The 18,104-nt window shown below is 34.0% G+C and overlaps 1 long non-coding RNA gene across 1 annotated transcript; it reads right to left on the bottom strand.

Moving 5' to 3' along the window:
* Window positions 1–3,748: 3,748 nt before the first annotated feature.
* On the bottom strand, window positions 3,749–7,357 carry LOC149944410 (uncharacterized). Its single transcript, XR_016480967.1, has 4 exons — window positions 7,295–7,357; window positions 4,692–4,786; window positions 4,520–4,635; window positions 3,749–4,458 (listed from the first exon to the last, which is right to left on the bottom strand). It is a non-coding gene; the product is annotated as an uncharacterized LOC149944410 (long non-coding RNA).
* Window positions 7,358–18,104: the final 10,747 nt, after the last annotated feature.

Below are 18,104 nucleotides of genomic sequence, written 5' to 3'. Positions count from 1 at the left end.
TAGTGCTTTCACTGATAGTTTTTGTTTTCGCTTTAACTTTTGTTTTCCGTATATATTTGATTGTTTAAGAGCTTTAATACAAAGAGTTGGTTTTTGTCTTTAAAATGAGTTTCTCGCACGTATATATTTTACGTTTCTTGAGCGTTCTAATAATTGTTAATTTTGTATTTTATATTATTTATTTTTGTTGCTCAATTAATTTAATAACGTTTAAGGTCTTAAGTTGGTTTTTTGTTCTATTGATATTTAAATTTGTTTAAGGCAATAACATTAGTAATATTTATTTAAATTATAATAAGAATATTCTACCGGTCGGGAGAAGACCGGGATTACGTTTTAAGGTGGACGCGCTGAATATGGCGATTTATCGTTGATTGCCACGTTCAATAATTAATACGCCCAAGGAGAGGTATATTTTGGCTTGCCAACTTGTTTTTATCTGCTAGGTCTATAGACACAACGCTTCAAAAGTCAAACAGTATTAAAACTGAGCAGGATATACTTTAATCCAAGAAATTGGTTAAAAATCTAATACTTTAAAATATTAGTATGCTCATATTTTATATTTAACATATACTTATGACATTTATACTACAATAGTTTCATTTCAGTAACTATTTAGGCAAAATTAGGATATGTTTTAAATTTTTGAGGTAGTGCGCTACGTTATTTTAATTCAGGGTTTGTCGGTGTGCGTGAGAACAGATCTTTTCAGCATTCGAGATTGACTTTGTCTATAAAACCTTACAGGGAAATTACACTCTACCTTTATGTTAGTTTCTTTATGAAGGTCTTTTTAATAAAAACGCGTGAGAGCCTTGATGAGTGGTGATTTCCCCTTTTGTAATTAAAAATATGTCTACTGCATTCCTAATCATAAAAACAGCTGGAACTGTCGCAAGAATGGATTAACCTTGCAAAAGACGAAGTTAAAAAGAAATGCAATGAAGCCGTGGCAAGGTAAGCGAATTCAAAAGGTCAGGAGAGGATTAAACATTTTTAAATAGTTTGTTAAATTCAGTTAATCGGTGATTGTTTTAAACCAAAGATAAATAAATCTTCCAAATACGAGAACAAAGTTGAAAGTTAACGCTAAGCAAACACAACATCTTATTACAGATTTGGATAAAGAAGTTGTTCGGTCGGTTTTAACCCAAACAGAAAATAGCTATTTATCTGCTAAATTTTCTCAAATTGAGATTTGCTGTAAGCGGACGTACAAAATTAAGTTGATGAAAATAAAATACAATCTGAAATAAAGGAATTGAATGACCTTATTTTATCTAGAATTTCACGGGATCATTCATCCGCTGCTGCTCTTGCACATTATTCTATTTCCGCTGACCAGATCCCAAAAAAGTTCTACAAATGACATAGTCACTGACCTGAGCCTGAAGACTCCTTCGTATAGTGTTCAATTGGGACGGACGACAAATACTCCTACAAATATGTTTCATTCTACTCCTGTTCAGACCAAAGAGAAAAGGTTCACAAAATAAAGGCACAGGATCCCTTTATGAACCAGCTTAAGCACTATTGAAGATATGTGCAGCTCGCCAGATACTACAAATGACAATTTTTCGGAAGGAGATAATATTGTGCAGGAAAGGAAATTTATTGTGGTTCTAAATTATTATGTCGTGCGTTGTGTCACAGTTTGGAATGTACTGATGTAGTTGATTTATGTACTATTTCAAAATCGGAGACTGAAGGGGTACGATTACGCTAAAGTACAATTGTATAAATAACCACGAAAATATATGGAATAGTCAACAACTCTTGGGTAGATTGCCTGCTGATTGCTTCATGCGTCTTACTAACGGGTAGTACATTTCACCAAATACAATCATTCCTGGAGTTTTTTGAAATAAAGGGAATTTGTAATACAACATACTAAAAGATGGAACGCACTTCATTGTTACCCGAGATTAAGGCAAGTTGGCAAGATGAATAGGCTCGTATGTTTTTAGAAGCAAGGAGATTGAAAGTATTAAAAATGTCAGCGCGTGGAAGATGAGATTCGAGAGGTCACTCCGCTCGTTTTTGCACTTATAACTTGATAAATCAATCAGGATTCTTGCAAATGCATTCATTTAGAAATTGTACAAAAAACGGAAGTTGACTACAAGTACTTTAATATATAAATGGAGGCTTTGAAAAGGTGTATGAATAAAATGAAGGATGAAGACATAAAAATTACACGGTTGACAACTGATAGACACCCTCAAGTTAGGGCAATTATGAAGAAAAGCAATCCAGATATAAATCATCGTTTTGATGTTTGGCATCTCGGCAAATTTATGAGGAAAAAGTTAACGGCTGCGTGAAACAAAAGAAAACTTCGGAATTACAGGGGATTCTGATATTTAGATTGAAAGTTGGAAGTCTATAGTATACCACGCGATATGTTTTTATATTTACCGAATTTACCAATTATACGCTGGTTAGCATGAACACATAAGTGAGGAATCGGCCGAGAGGAAAAAATGGCTAACAACCAATAGTTATGCGCATGAAGCTTTAAAGGCAATTTAAAATTAGAAGTTAATTTTTAAAGACCTTAGAAAAATCCACTTATTTTCTCATGCATCATCTTTTGAAAACTACCACAGTTTTATGAATATGTATTGTTCAAAAGACAGAGATTTAAAAAAAAGGTTTTGAATTGCAGAAAAATTCTGACAATTTTAGATTATAATAATGGCAGACAAAAAAATTAAGAAATGGAAACTGGAAAGGAGAAGGAAGACTTTGGTTTGTTCTATTCAAAACCTACTGGCGAGGGGAATGCTAGTTCTATCAAGGAACCCAAGAGCTACGAGTATATTTTTTAAATTATAGAAAAGGTTTCCCAAAGACAGCTCTGTAGAGAAAACCCACTAGTAACAAGAAGAAATGGAGGTTATGATTCCACTTAACAACCGTCTGTTAGTAGGTCAATAAAAAGAGTTACCAGAGCTGTTATTGAAACAATTCCTAACAAATGCGTGTTTCCTGTATTAGCTGAGACGGTTGAAGAAATTAAGGTATGTTTTTATAATTATACTATGATCGTCACACAATAACAAAGTTTCATAATTTCAGAGGTCATTCTTGCATAAGTGTTGCAGTTGTTTCTACGCATGTGAATATAAAGGCATCAAGCGAAAATGCCGTAGAGTATCTGAACCGACATTGAAACCACTCAATCAATGTCCAAATAGTCTGTGACAATAACCTCAGGATTCTAAATGTCGTTGCCTTTTGGCCTGGCTGCATACGTGATTCTTCCATTTTGCGTAACTGTGGGTTATACCAAAGTTTTGTTAATGGTAGAATGCCTGTAGGTTATTTACTTGAAGATAATGGTTACGGATTGCAACCTTGGCTGCTAACTCCCATCTTGGATGCTGTTACACCAAATGAGCTAGAATTTAATAACCAACATAAACGAGGTTAAGTGTAATTATTATTGTAAGTTTCCAAATAATCAAAAGATGATGATATAATAGGAAGAACGTTATTGAACGTCTAAATGGCGTATTAAAATCAAGATTAAGATGTCTTGACGAAAGTGGAGGGCATTTGTGCTATGAGCCAACAAAAGTTTGTGAAATTATCACAGCTTGTAGTTATTTGTACAATTATTGCATTTACAACAACGTTCCTCACCCTGTAGCACCTGGTCAATATTTTTTTTTAAATATTAGGACATTGAACTTTAATAAGCTGCAGACGTACACTCTGTTTAAAAAGTCTTCGACAGGTGAAATTTTTGCCCTCTTTTTAATTCTGCTAGAAAACTATAATAGATAGATCGATGAAACCAATTGCAACTATTATTTATTTTTTAATATATTTCGTTATTTATCGGTTTCGTCCGCCAAAAATTAATAGTTTTGGCGGGTACCGTCAAAACTAATTTTTGACCACTTTTTAAATATTGGTTCTACGGCACGGACTCGCGCGTTTTTTGAATTCACAATGGTCGATTCATATTTAGAAAGTGGAAAAAATTTCCCTCTACAACCAACGGTTGAGAAGTTATCGCGCTTACAAACTTTCGTCGAAATTGGGAAACACCTAAAATGCATCAAGCGATTATTAATAACGCAACTTCGACAGCGATCCAACAACATATTTAATTAAAGGCTGGTTTAAAATTGTGGTAACCATTATTATAAACAATTTCTAACGCAAATAGCTTTTTAAAAGCTTTAGCGTATAAAAAAGGATATTCCTAAAACCACTTTTTTCCTCAGATGCAAAACCGTCGAGAGCATCACAAATTCTCTTCTAAAACGGGAGATAACGTTTCCTTGAAGACGGAACTATAAGAAGGATAGGGTTTAGCTTCAAGTGGAAGTTTCCTTGCCTACGACTGATGACGACCAAGCAGCCAGAAAATGAGTTGAGGAAAGCGTTCTCAAATCAGTCTCGTAGTCGATATTATAAAACATCTCCCCGCCAGGTATTGCCCTTTTTTGAAAATATTATTCATAATCATGTTATAAAATTAACCAGCCGATGTTTTTGATACCACTTCTAACGGAGCACTCGGAACAGGTACAATTCGGGAGGTAGTGGCTTCGTCCTGCTCTTGGAAGCTATGTGCAGAGCATTGAACGCTTTCACCCTGTTGACCGTAATCGAAACCTATAACAGCAATCGTATTACTATGAACAACAAGTCAAAATTGAAAACAATCTTACTGGAAATTCCATTTGTGATGTCAAGTGCCACAGCATCAAATAGCCTCTGAAACGGATTGCTATCGCCGCCAGTTTCTTTAGATGATTGGCCATAGCTAGAAATGCATAATAGCTAATGTTAATACGAATAATTCAATTTATTGTGAATTATTTATCAATAACAGGGCTATTTCATCCACAAACTGGAAGGTCTCAGGAGCATTCCTTAAAAAAACATTTAAATTTGTAATTATTAGTGCTTAACACATATTCGCATTTTTTGCCTGTATTTAAATATTTCGGCTTTGCTTATTTTTGCATGATTTTCTTCTACCTGCCCTCCTTTAAGTTTACTTCCCGCCATGCAAATATCCTGATGGTAGTCCAACGTCTTTTGCGGTTGGCCTACCACCAGGATATATGCTGGGCGGGTTAATTATATACGAGTTAGTGCAGCTAGCCGAATTCTTACAGTTAATCATTTTTGAAATAAAATTATTTTAGGTTGTTACTGTTTGCGTGGATAATGCTAGCAATATGACAAAAGCATTTAATCTTCAAGAGCTATATTCCGAGCCCTGGGAAGTTTAAGATTTTGATAACGACACCGATTATCCCTTAGATTATGGTAATTTTAAGGGGGCTGATTTGCACCAATGGGGTTTTTGAAATATTGTTAGATATAAGGGGGTTCTGCACAACATTAGGCGACTTAACAGAATAAGATTAAATACGCCGCGCGAGGCAGCTTGAGCAAAAAGAAATAAAAAACAGAGCACGCCAAAAAAGAAACGAGCGCTGTCTCGTGCAGCGTATTAAATAAAAAGCTTTTAAGTCGCCTAAGGATGTGCATCACCCCTTTTATAAAATAAAACATTTAAAGAACCTTATTGTATTACGTTTATTTTAATAGGGATGGGTATCTTTTTTTTTTAAATACTCGCCAAAAACCGTGTGGTTGGAGATTTAGCAATGTTATCATTACTTTTCGAAGTGATTTTGGGATTTCCGTGTTAATTTACCAGAGAGAGAGTTAAAAGATTTTACGATTGTAGGCAAGAGGAAGTTTGGGGATTGGACACTGAGCTGATTTAAAACACTTTGCAGTTGCGATAACTAAAGAGCGTTCCCCAAAGGTTGATAAACTGTTGCTTTTCATAAAGACAATTAATCTCTTTGCTTCAAATATGCTATCGCAGACTCTCAGTTTGCCTGTAGTAAAATTGTATATGTTTTGTTTTGTTTAACTTGAGCCTGTGTCACTCATTTACTCAGCCTGGAACGATGAAAGTTGGATGATCGTTGAAAACACTGTCAAAGGAGCGAAATGGAACCGCTTAGGCTGTGTGGCTCATACGTTGCAGCTCGTTGTCGTCAACAATTTACACCATGACTCGTCACCAAAGTCAGTGTGTGACTACCTCAATGGTATCATAATGTTTTTTAGGAAGTCAACTCTATGAAGAGAAAAACTAAAAGCCAAAACGAGGACTTGACTTAATTTGCCCAGTCAAAACTCGTTGGAACTCGTTTTGCTTTGCAATGGAGCGAATGCTTATGGTGGTGCCTCCGAAATTAATAGGGGCCGGTGCGCGCTTATTCACGGGTGGGGAAAATTTCCAACCTCTAATACCGATATTTCGAGAGAGATGGCGCTACTTCTCGTAAAGTTTTCAAATTTTTGGTTTTGTTCCCACAAGCAAGAAATTCGGCCAAGCCCAGCAATCTTTATACGTAACATATATTTTTACAGTTTTTTTCGAAACAAATTTCGGTATTTTTTACAATAGAGATGTATTTTTACAATACAGATGTATTTTTTACAATACAGATGTATTTTTTACAATGCAAATGAATTTTTTACAATCCAGATGTATTTTTTACAATAATACCGATAACAATGTTTCTTAAAACTATTATCTAGTTTTTACATATGCATATAGAAACAATGATCAATATGATCCAGCTCAAAATATCTCCAGGACAATATTAAAAATCATTTTGTTATAAATTTAGGATATTTAAACTTTTAATACTTTACGGAATAAGGGTTTTTTATTAATTTTTTTGACTAATTCTTTGAGATCTTTAGCGTGGTTATTTAACATCGGTCTCAAAAACCCTTCTAATAATATTTTAGGAAGATTATTGTCGCCGCAATTACATTTTAAAGGAACATTAAAATGTGGAAGTATTACTTCCATATACGATTAAAGAACCTTAATCCTTGGAATTATTTTTAGTGAATATTGCACAAAATCAGTCACTAAAACAAGTAGTGAAATTAACAATCTTGAGGGATATTATAAACTAACATGTTCAGTTTGATCAGGAATAGTGGTATTCTTTTTTCAGTTTGGAAGCAATCAGGCACTACGCAAATTACCATCTTGCTGTCTGTATGTATTAACGATGAATCAAAATTAATACATTATAAATTAATTCGGTTCATAATTATGGCAAAATAGAACCAAGGCTTAAAGTTTGCCTACAAGTTCTTCCTAAACTCCAATTTATGTCTAATTTTTAAGTTCAGGTTTTTGAAAGATTGTTAATAAAGGAGTATATATAATATACAAAGGTAACTTAGCAATATAACTTTAAAAATAAATAATAAAACTTACCATAATAGTAAAAAGTTTCATTACGAATCGCGACTCGCCAGCACCGGCCAAACAGCAACGAAAATAAAGTAGTAACAGCGAAAGCCGGAAACCAAATTTAAAAAAGTGACGTCACAGATATCAGTTTCCGTTTTGGGAAACAGCGCGCCAGCGGTGAAACGTCGCGCATTAAAATGCCAGTAATAAAATATTTTTTTAAGCGTGCACCGGCCTCTATTAATTTTGGAGGCTTATGGTATAATTATACTCCGCGGCAGCGGAGTATATTTAGAGCTCACTTTTCCCTCCGCCTTAAAAACCCTCTGAATTGTATAGGATGTTTTTTTAAGGTAGCCCAAAACGGGGGAATCCGCGTAATGGTTAAGGACGCGCACTTTGGAGCGAACGAGTGAAAGATCGAATCTCGCTACCGTTATATTTTTTTCATTTTAATTTTACTTTCAGTTTAAACATTTTCTTTTCTATTTATATCAAATAATATAAACAGTCTTCGCGGGATTTTAGTTCTAGCTGGGGCCCGGCCGAAACAGTCTTCACGGGATTTTAGTTCTAGCTGGGGCCCGGCCGAAACAGTCTTCACGGGATTTTAGTTCTAGCTGGGGCCCGACCGAAACAGTCTTCACGGGTTTTAGTTCTAGCTGGGGCCCGGCCGAAACAGTCTTCACGGGATTTTAGTTCTAGCTGGGGCCTGGCCGAAACAGTCTTCACGGGATTTTAGTTCTAGCTGGGGCCCGGCCGAAACAGTCTTCACGGGATTTTAGTTGTAGCTGGGGCCCGGCCGAAACAGTCTTCACGGGTTTTAGTTCTAGCTGGGGCCCGGCCGAAACAGTCTTCACGGATTTTAGTTCTAGCTGGGGCCTGGCCGAAACAGTCTTCACGGGATTTTAGTTCTAGCTGGGGCCCGGCCGAAACAGTCTTCACGTGATTTTAGTTCTAGCTGGGGCCCGGCCGAAACAGTCTTCACGTGATTTTAGTTCTAGCTGGGGCCCGGTCGAAACAGTCTACACGGGATTTTAGTTCTAGCTGGGGCCCGGCCGAAACAGTCTTCACGGGATTTTAGTTCTAGCTGGGGCCCGGCCGAAACAGTCTTCACGGGATTTTAGTTCTAGCTGGGGCCCGGTCAAAACAGTCTACACGGGATTTTAGTTCTAGCTGGGGCCCGGTCAAAACAGTCTACACGGGATTTTAGTTCTAGCTGGGACCCGGCCGAAACAGTCTTCACGGGATTTTAGTTCTAGCTGGGGCCCGGCCGAAACAGTCTTTACGGGATTTTAGTTCTAGCTGGGGCCCGGTCGAAACAGTCTACACGGGATTTTAGTTCTAGCTGGGGCCCGGCCGAAACAGTCTTCACGGGATTTTAGTTCTAGCTGGGGCCCGGCCGAAACAGTCTTCACGGGATTTTAGTTCTAGCTGGGGCCCGGTCAAAACAGTCTTCACGGGATTTTAGTTCTAGCTGGGGCCCGGTCGAAACAGTCTACACGGGATTTTAGTTCTAGCTGGGGCCCGGCCGAAACAGTCTACACGGGATTTTAATTCTATCTGGGGCCCGGCCGAAACAGTTTTCACGGGATTTTAGTTCTAGCTGGGGCCCGGCCGAAACAGTCTACACGGAATTTTAGTTCTAGCTGGGGCCAGGCCGAAACAGTCTTCACGGGATTTTAGTTCTAGCTGGGGCCCGGCAGAAACAGTCTTCACGGGATTTTAGTTCTAGCTGGAGCCCGGCCTAAACAGTCTACACGGGATTTTAGTTCTAGATGGGGCCTGGCCGAAGGGCGGGCTACCCAGCTAGTTACTTATATTCATAGAATTCTTTCTCTTGTCATTTTCATTCATTTTAGGCTCCCATCTCGTATAAAAAATAACTAAGAATTTCGGAATTGTTGTATTTTTCACTCAATATAACTAAGAATTTCGGAATTGCTTTATTTTTCACTTAATATAAATTGATTATTCATAATGGTGTTTAAATTTATTAGTATTTAAAATTTTAGTTTGAACATTTAATCCAATTTTTATACCGCCATCTAGTAACAAAAAATTTACTAAGAATTTTGTAATTGCTATATTTTTCATTTATAATTATTTATAATAATATTTAATTTCAGTGGTATTTCCAAAACATTGTTAAAACTATTAAATTACACTCTTTAAATCTGAGCAAACCAGCACCTACACACGGGTACACGATTCATATTACAAAAATTTATTTTTGTTTCAGATTACTGCAATAAATAACTAATAAACTAATAATAATAAATTTTAAAATTTTAATGTTAAATGAGTAGTGAAGAAAATAAATATAAATATGGATACCTTTGTGGACAAAATTTGACCAAAGATTTTGTGTTAAAAATTGGAGGAGCAGTGGACTGTGATTTGAAAGGCGGAATGACGTCATTCTGTTGTTCACAGGAATATTTTTTAATACTTTAAATGAATTTGACATACTAATCAACAATTAAAATAATATATGTCCCTTTAAGGCTGCACATTTAGCGAGCTCTAAACTGTTTTTTTTTGCAAACGCTTTGGATAGTTTTATAAGAAAAATATTAATAAAAATATAAATCGCCGGCATATTTTTGGCTTAGTATACCTATCAAACTCGATACAGCAAGATCGTGTAAGGCTATTATTTGGGTCACGTGAGGGAACCGCTGATTAAGTTCTTCTTTCGTCACGAAAAACTAAGAAATTGAGCTATAAACAGTCTCCCAAGGCATGTTTCCAGGCCTTCAATTTGTGTAACATCGTAAAGTCCCTCGTACATTATGACGCGACCGAGGGGCAGGTCACTTCCATTTTGGGTGCGTCTTAATCATAGTAAAATGATTTAATCAGGATAATCGTGATTAAATCAGGGTGATCAAGATTAAAAAAAAATAATCGAGATTATAAAATCTTATCACGATTTAATCAATCTAATCACCGTTTAAACGTGATTTAATTATTCTCATTATGATCTAATCTTTTTATTCAGGATTTTATCATTTTAATCAGATTTTATCATTTCAATCATATTTAATCATTCAATCATGATTAAATCAGATGTAAACATCCGAACCATGATTAAACGTGATTTAAGCATTCTAATCATGATCTAATCTTTTTAATCATTTAAATCCGATTTAATCATTTAAACATTATTAAATCAGATTTAAACATTCTAAACATGATTTAAAGTGATGTAATCAACATAATCGTGATTAAATCGAATTTAAGCAAAATAATCACGGTTAAATTGGATTTAATCTTTGTAGGGGTGCGTCGTTAAGCAAGGAAGTGACCTGCCCCTAGGACGCGACAAACCTGCGGCTTGGAAATAGTGGTATATTTAACGGAGGTTCTAAGGTAACGGCCCTCTACCTCCCAATATGTGTTTTTCTGAGAAGCACGAACCCATAGGGGAAGAAAACAGTTTCGGATATTTTGGAAATTTCAACCAAATTGAATAATTTATTGTATAGGTCCCACTATCCAAGTAATTTTTTTAAGGATCAATAACTCCAGGGCACCCAATATTTCGAATTTGTTGCCTATCGTTATTCACCAGAATGACGACGAGCGATACGTTTTTTTATTACTCTAGTGTATATTTTTTATGTTTTGATAAACGTTTATTCAACACATTGAAAAATTATCAGAAAAAATATCCCTTAGTTAAAAAACGATATTTTTCAAGCTACGATATAGAACGTTAGCAAAAAAGATATTGATAATTTCAATTCTATTTACCTCAGTTATTATAGTTGGAAAAAATATACTATTTTCGCAAGGATTTTGCAAACCTTTCACGATTATTGGGGTTTTCAATTATATATGTCAGAGATCATAGTTTGCAAAAATATACTATTTTGCGCAAGATTTTGGAAATTGTTTCATCGATATTGATATTTTCAACGAAATTATCAATAATAATACATAACAATGATATAGAAAATATACATCGTCATCCTAAAGGAATAAATAACTCTACTAGGCCAAGGTCAATCGTAGTTAAATTCAGAGACGAATCAATTAAAACTAAATTAATAGGGAATTTAAAAAAAATAAAGAACAAAGGGCTCATGGCATCAGATATTCATAATTCCTTAGAACATAAAAAAATATTTATAAATGATCACCTAACCCCCGTAAATAAAAAGCTACTTTACGAAACTAAACAATTTGCTGTAAAACATTCATATATATTTTTCTGGGTTGCCGACGGAAAAGTTTATCTACGTAAACAAGAGGGTGAAAAAACTATTAGAATAAAGTCACTGTCATACCTTGAAGAACTTGGAAACTGAACATAATTAAAAATTATAAATGAACCTAAATTTAAATAATTTTTCTATTAACTTAACAATTGAAGAATTTTCAAACCTAACAAACAAAAATAAAATTTTTAAACTAATACACCTGAATATTTGTAGCATTAAAAAAAATTGATGAATTTACTATTATATTAAACGAACTGAAACTAAATCCCGATATTATAATTCTTTCCGAATGTTGGTTGGAAAAGTGTGATATTTCATACATAACCTTAACTGGTTATAAAACTATCAATACCTCTGTTTTTAAGAACCAGAACGATGGTTTAGTTTTACTTATCAATGATAATGTTAGTTATAATTATTTTGAATGTACTCTGCATGACTGTTTAAAAATTGACTTTGAAATCGAAAAACACGTTTTTCGTCTATTAGCTATATATAGATCACCGAGTTCTGAATTAGATAAGTTTTTATTTGACTTTGAAAGGGAATTGGAATCGTATAACTCTCTCGCCAATGTTATAATAGCGATAACTCCAAATATCGACATACTCCAAGTTGATGAAATTTTTTAGTTTCAGAGTATTTCAATATTCTAAACACAAGAAAATATATGTCCTTAATAAATAAACCCACTAGACAAGGTATAAAAAAAGATACTTGTATTGACCACTTTTTTGGAAAAACAAACCTAAATTATGATATATTTCAAAATTCTTATATTTTGACAACATCAATAACAGACCATTTTCCTATAATACTAGAAATTAATTTACAAAACGAACTGTGTGAAAAAAGGGGAAAAAAAACTAATAATAGGGACAGGATTGACTATGGTAAATTAAACACACTGTTGTCTTTTGAAACTTGGGACAAAATCTATAGAGAAGATGGCGTAGATAAGGCAAAATGAAAATTTACAGAAAGTTTACAATTTTACATCAATCATGAAAAAAAAACCCTACTCCCCATATAAAAAACCGAAAAAAATTACTAAAACCCTGGATTACTACAGGCCTTATAAAAAGTATTAAAACAAGAGGCCTTATAAAAAGTATTAAAACAAGAGGCCTTATAAAAAGTATTAAAACAAGAGGCCTTATAAAAAGTATTAAAACAAGAGATAAATTAAAAAATTGTTTAAAAAAGGATCCTTTTAACATGGATTTAAAATCTTCTTATATCACCTACCGTAATAAATTAAACACTTTAATTAAATACACTAAATCGAATTATTATACTAAAAAAATAGGAAATTGTGGTGGTGATAATGCTAAACTATGGTCAGTTATAAATGAAGTGATAAAACCTAATTCTAAAAAACTTAAAATTAAAATCATAAAAGTTGACGAAAATATTTACAATGTGGAAGATAACCCTAAAGAAATAGCAGATGAATTCAATGTGTTTTTTTCTGGAAAAGGTCAAAAACTAGCAAATAAGATAATAAACTCACGCGATATATCACTTATAGAACAATTTTATCAAAATTTAAACTCCAACCGAAATAGAGGTAATTCGTTTTTTCTAAATCCAGTCAACCCTGATGTTATTCATAAGTGTATCAATTCGTTAAAAAACTCCAACGCACTGGGTATTGACAATATTAGTTCCACTACCATTTAAAAAATAAAAAAGTATGTGGTAAATCCTATATCCTTCATTGTAAATCTAAGTCTGAGTACAAGTACTTTCCCAGCTTTATGTACTTTATGGAGCTTTAATAACTCCAATATTTAAAACTGGCAATACCACCACAATCCCAAATTACCGACCTATATCAGTTCTCAACTGTTTATCAAAAATTATAGAAAAATGTGTTAAGCTACAATTAGACAAATATTTGCTAAAATTCGAACTACTATCAAAAAATCAATTTGGATTTCGGAAAGGACTTAGCACGAATGACGCTCTTTTTTCCTTTAATAACTTTATAATAAATTCACTAGACAGAAACTCTAAAGTTCTCGCCATATTCCTTGACCTTGCAAAGGCCTTTGATACTGTGTGCCACCAACGATTATTTGAAAAATTAAATAACCTTGGTATAAATGGTCACACGCTACAGTGGCTTAAGAGCTATCTGAATAATAGAAATGCGAGAGTTAAAATAAATAACCAACTAAGTAGTAATAAAGAAGTTTATAAATTTGGGGTGCCTCAGGGCACGGTATTAGGACCTATCCTATTTTCTATTTACATCAATGATTTACTCGTTGGAGCCATATCTGACCACACGGTAGCGTATGCGGATGACACGGTTCAAGTATTTATTGGTGACACCTGGTTAAACGTTTTTAAAAAAGCTAACCTAGGACTAATAAGTACTAAAATCTGGCTAGATGTTAATCTTTTAAGTTTAAACGCTGATAAATCTAAATATATTACTTTTTCTTTAACAAAAGCTGATGAGACGTTAATCGATAATATAAAACTACACGAGAATATAAATTGATTGTCACCTATTAATTATGACCTTTGTATATGCCCCAAAATTATGAAAGCTGAATCAGTAAAATATCTTGGTATAATTGTTGACTAACATCTAAAATACAAAATGAGCATATTTAACAAATATCTAAACGATTACGATCAGCCCTATTTGGTTTAAGTCTGGTACGAGATTTTTTAACGACTTCAATTATGCGAACTATGTACTTCACTTTAGTTCAATCTATTATTAACTACGGGTTAATATGCTGGGGTGGAGCGTACGATTCTCACTTAAAAAATTTAAAAGTACTTCAAAACCGATGTATAAAACTATGTTTAAAAAAACCCTGGCATTATCTAACTACTCTTATTTACAAATAATTAGATGCATTGCCTTTAAAGCACTTGTTTTATAAAAATGTATTGTTAAATTACTTTAAAACTAAATCACCATCAAATAATAATAATGTAATAAGTCCTATTATACGCTCCACAAGATCCAAAACTGAACAGAAGGTAAAACTACCCCTATTTAAAAAAACTAATACCCAAAGAAACGCGCAATACCTTGGTCCAAAATTATATAATATTTTAAATACGAGAAAAATAATATCTTTTGACAAATTTCATAAAGAAATTAACTCATTATTTAAATCCTCTGAATTCATAACCACTGTTGAAAATTCACTGTAATATAAACTCACCCGATCACAATCTACTATGTTGTCTCTAATACTGTTATTTTTATAAGATACATAATCCCCCTCCTAAATACAAGCTATTCTTAGATAGGAGGGGTCACATGCTATATAATTACTTTTATAAGTGTAAATAATGTATGTGAAAAAATTATTCAATAAAAAAAACCCTCAGATATCGTAGTTTGCAAAAACCTTGCGCAAAATAGTATATTTTTGCAAACTTTGATATCTGAAATTATCAATATCGGATAAAATTTTGCAAAAATCTTGGGCAATTCATTATTTGATTTGCAAACTATTGGCTATTTCTGAAAATATCAAAACTGGCGCAAAGATTGCAAATATAGTTTGCTGGCGAAAATTAGTATGTCCCCCTAGTAACTATGTACCATACGAGCCGTATATGCAAAGGTTTTTACTCTGATCTGGGTCTACATGCCAAACAGGTCTTACCCAAGAATGAATGACTGACTAAAGAGGCAAGAGTTGAAATTGGAGTTAAAGTAGCAATTAAAAACGTGGCATAGTATTTAATACTAATAACACATTTAAAATTAAAATACATTTTCCGGTAATTTTAATGTTTGTGGGAACTAGATAAGTAATATTTAAAATAATATTTAATGCGAAAATTGAAACCAGATCAAGTTAAATTTTAATTTGGTTGGGACTAATTAAATTGTCAAACTGTTCATTAATTTAAAGAAAATGACATGCAGCTTGAAACCCGCCATACTTAATCCGGTTTGCTTGAGGAAAATACTTTTTTATTTGGAGTAAAGCAAACAACGTGCCTCTTTCTTCTTACCAAAGGATTGTGAATCATATGGCTGTAATTCCTGTACGCAGTAAACCGATATGTCATAAAACATTGGAAATTTTTAAGAAATGATAAAAACAACAAGTATTTTTACATATTGCTATTAAAAAAAAGTTAAATATCTGTTATTCTCGGATGTGCCCCACGTCGCGTAGTTGGTTCACAATACTCCCGTATTCAAACAAACAGTTGCGAAATCTACATGGTTCGTAATGCAGTTAATATTGCTACCAAACTCCTCATTAATCTATCTTAAAGCTTTTTTGCATTTCTAATTGTTTAACCACATATAAGGCCAGATTTCAGATCATATTCAGCCAAACAAAATCTCTCAATTTTGTGCTTAAGAGTCCAGGGTTAACCACTCCGGCATACAGTTATCGCATTCACAGTTCTTTTTTAGTTCTTCCACATCCAAATTTATTTCCCGTCGATCATTTTGCTCAAATTGTTAATCATTTATTTCGTCCAGAGTATATTCTGGTTCAAATTGGTACGGTACTACACGAGCACCGTTCATTTTTAAATACCACTTCACCTTTTCGCTAGTCTATTCCCCGTTGGAAAGTTATACGTTCACTTGTAAGCGGTTACGAAGGTTGAGCTGCCCACGATCCTATAAGCCCTACGTGTCACATAAACCGATTCGTAGTATAAAAAGTTTCGCTGGCTCCCGGAAATCACTCGCAGTCAATCAGATAGCCTTGTCATTCCCCTAGTCAGCGCGGGAAAAGCTTGAATAATGTCGGCTTTCCAATTATCGGTTTTCGATTCGGAAGTAATTAATTATGAAATCAGTTATGTTTTAAACTTTCATTGTAAAATCTAAAGAACTTTAAATATAGGTAGGGTGTTATTTTCCTTTAAAATCCTTTAAAAAAACTTCCCGCGAAACCTATGAAATGTGAGTCACATTTGATTATGCTGTTACTTAAAAATGTAATTGCAACACGTTCCAGTAATTGGTTTCGGGTATAAAGATTATTACCACGACTACGTTTATAAAACCGAATTAAAATGAATTTTCGTGGAATGAATAGTGTGGTGGTTCTGGCTATTATCTTTTAATTCTATATTTCTGACCCATATATATATATAATGTAAGAAATTCGTTTTCTGTTTTAGAAATAATATTAAGTTAAATAAAATAGCCAGAAATTCCAACGGTAGACCGGTTTCGTCCTATTTGGGACTCGTCAGTACCGTGCGGGAAAGCTGGCTTGCGACTATAACACCGAAAAGAGAAACTAAGCCTAAACATGGAAAATTTCAAAACGAGTTGCATACCAATGGGAGTCGAATAGGGGGAAAGTGGTGGAGATTAGTACATACGCAATGTTAAGTTAAAAGGAACCACCTATGGACTGCATTGCAAAGGATGATAAAATTAGCGAATAAGTAGATTAGTCCATTATGAAAAGGGCTAATATAGCTAAACCCTAAACAAATTTGAAGAAATTTTCAAACTTACTAATAGCTCGATAGGTCTTCGAGCGAACAAAAAGACGCGAAACTCGGACCAAATAGATCCTCGAGTGAAAAACTAAATTAAATAAAATAGCCAGAAATTCCAACGGTAGACCGGTTTCATCCTATTTGGGACTAGTCAGTCCGAGTTTGGCGTCTTTTTGTTTGTTCAAAGACCTATTGGAACGAACTATTAGTAATTTTTTTAATTTCTTTAAATTTGTTTAGGGTTTAGCTTTATTATCCCTTTTCATAATGGACTAATCTACTAATTCGCTAATTTTATCATCCTTAGAAATTATGTAATTTACCATCTACGGTTTCAATGCGAGACTAAGACTACCGAAGGAACCGGGTAAATGCAAACACAGAGTATAGATGACCGTACGAAAATGACCTGAATCGCTTACGCTTCACTATTTTTTTTAAATAAACTTGTCGGGAAAAAAAAACATCAAAACCGAATCTCATACGTTATCTTACAAATAATGATCGCGACTGAAAATAAAGACAAACTTTATGAGCTGGTGCTACTTAATTCCTTCTCTGTCTGAATTCTACCCAAAGTGAGCTTCTAAGAACTCCGAATGACTATGAATGTTTTATGCTGCTGCTAGCATCGGTAACTATACTTAGGTTCTGAATGCAAAAATTCACTCGTTCTCTTGTCATACATACTGTCCATGCTAATAAAGTTTTATACATTCCAAAATTTACGCCAGCGTGCCTTCATTTCTAATGGACAATCATGTAACTTGAGTGGTCATCCCTTCATTATCACTCCTTAAGTCAATAAAAATTTTACCTTATATTTCTAAGGTTTTAAACGTATCGCTTTGGGTTGTATAATAAAATTAAAAAATCTGCTATAGACCTTATCTTAAAATAATAATTTTTGTTCTACATTTTTACTATTAACATTCGTAAAGTAATAACTTAAGTTTGCTTCTATGTAATTATTAACGAAACGTTATATAAATAGTCTGTTTCGTCAATGAGCTTAGAAAAAAATACTTGTCGAGGTTAACGGTAATAGTGAGGGTAGAGAGATTTTGGCTCGCTTGGCTTGCAGGGCTTGACACCACCCTCCTACGCATTGTAACCCGGCCACCTGAAATAATGACTTC

The sequence above is a fragment of the Leiobunum rupestre genome, chromosome 5 (genome assembly GCF_980474605.1).
Source record: "Leiobunum rupestre chromosome 5, qqLeiRupe1.1.hap1, whole genome shotgun sequence".
Classification (NCBI taxonomy): Eukaryota; Metazoa; Arthropoda; class Arachnida; order Opiliones; family Sclerosomatidae; genus Leiobunum; species Leiobunum rupestre.
The sequence above is the reverse complement of the archived record's forward strand: the minus strand, read 5'-3'. Positions and strand labels throughout refer to the sequence as shown.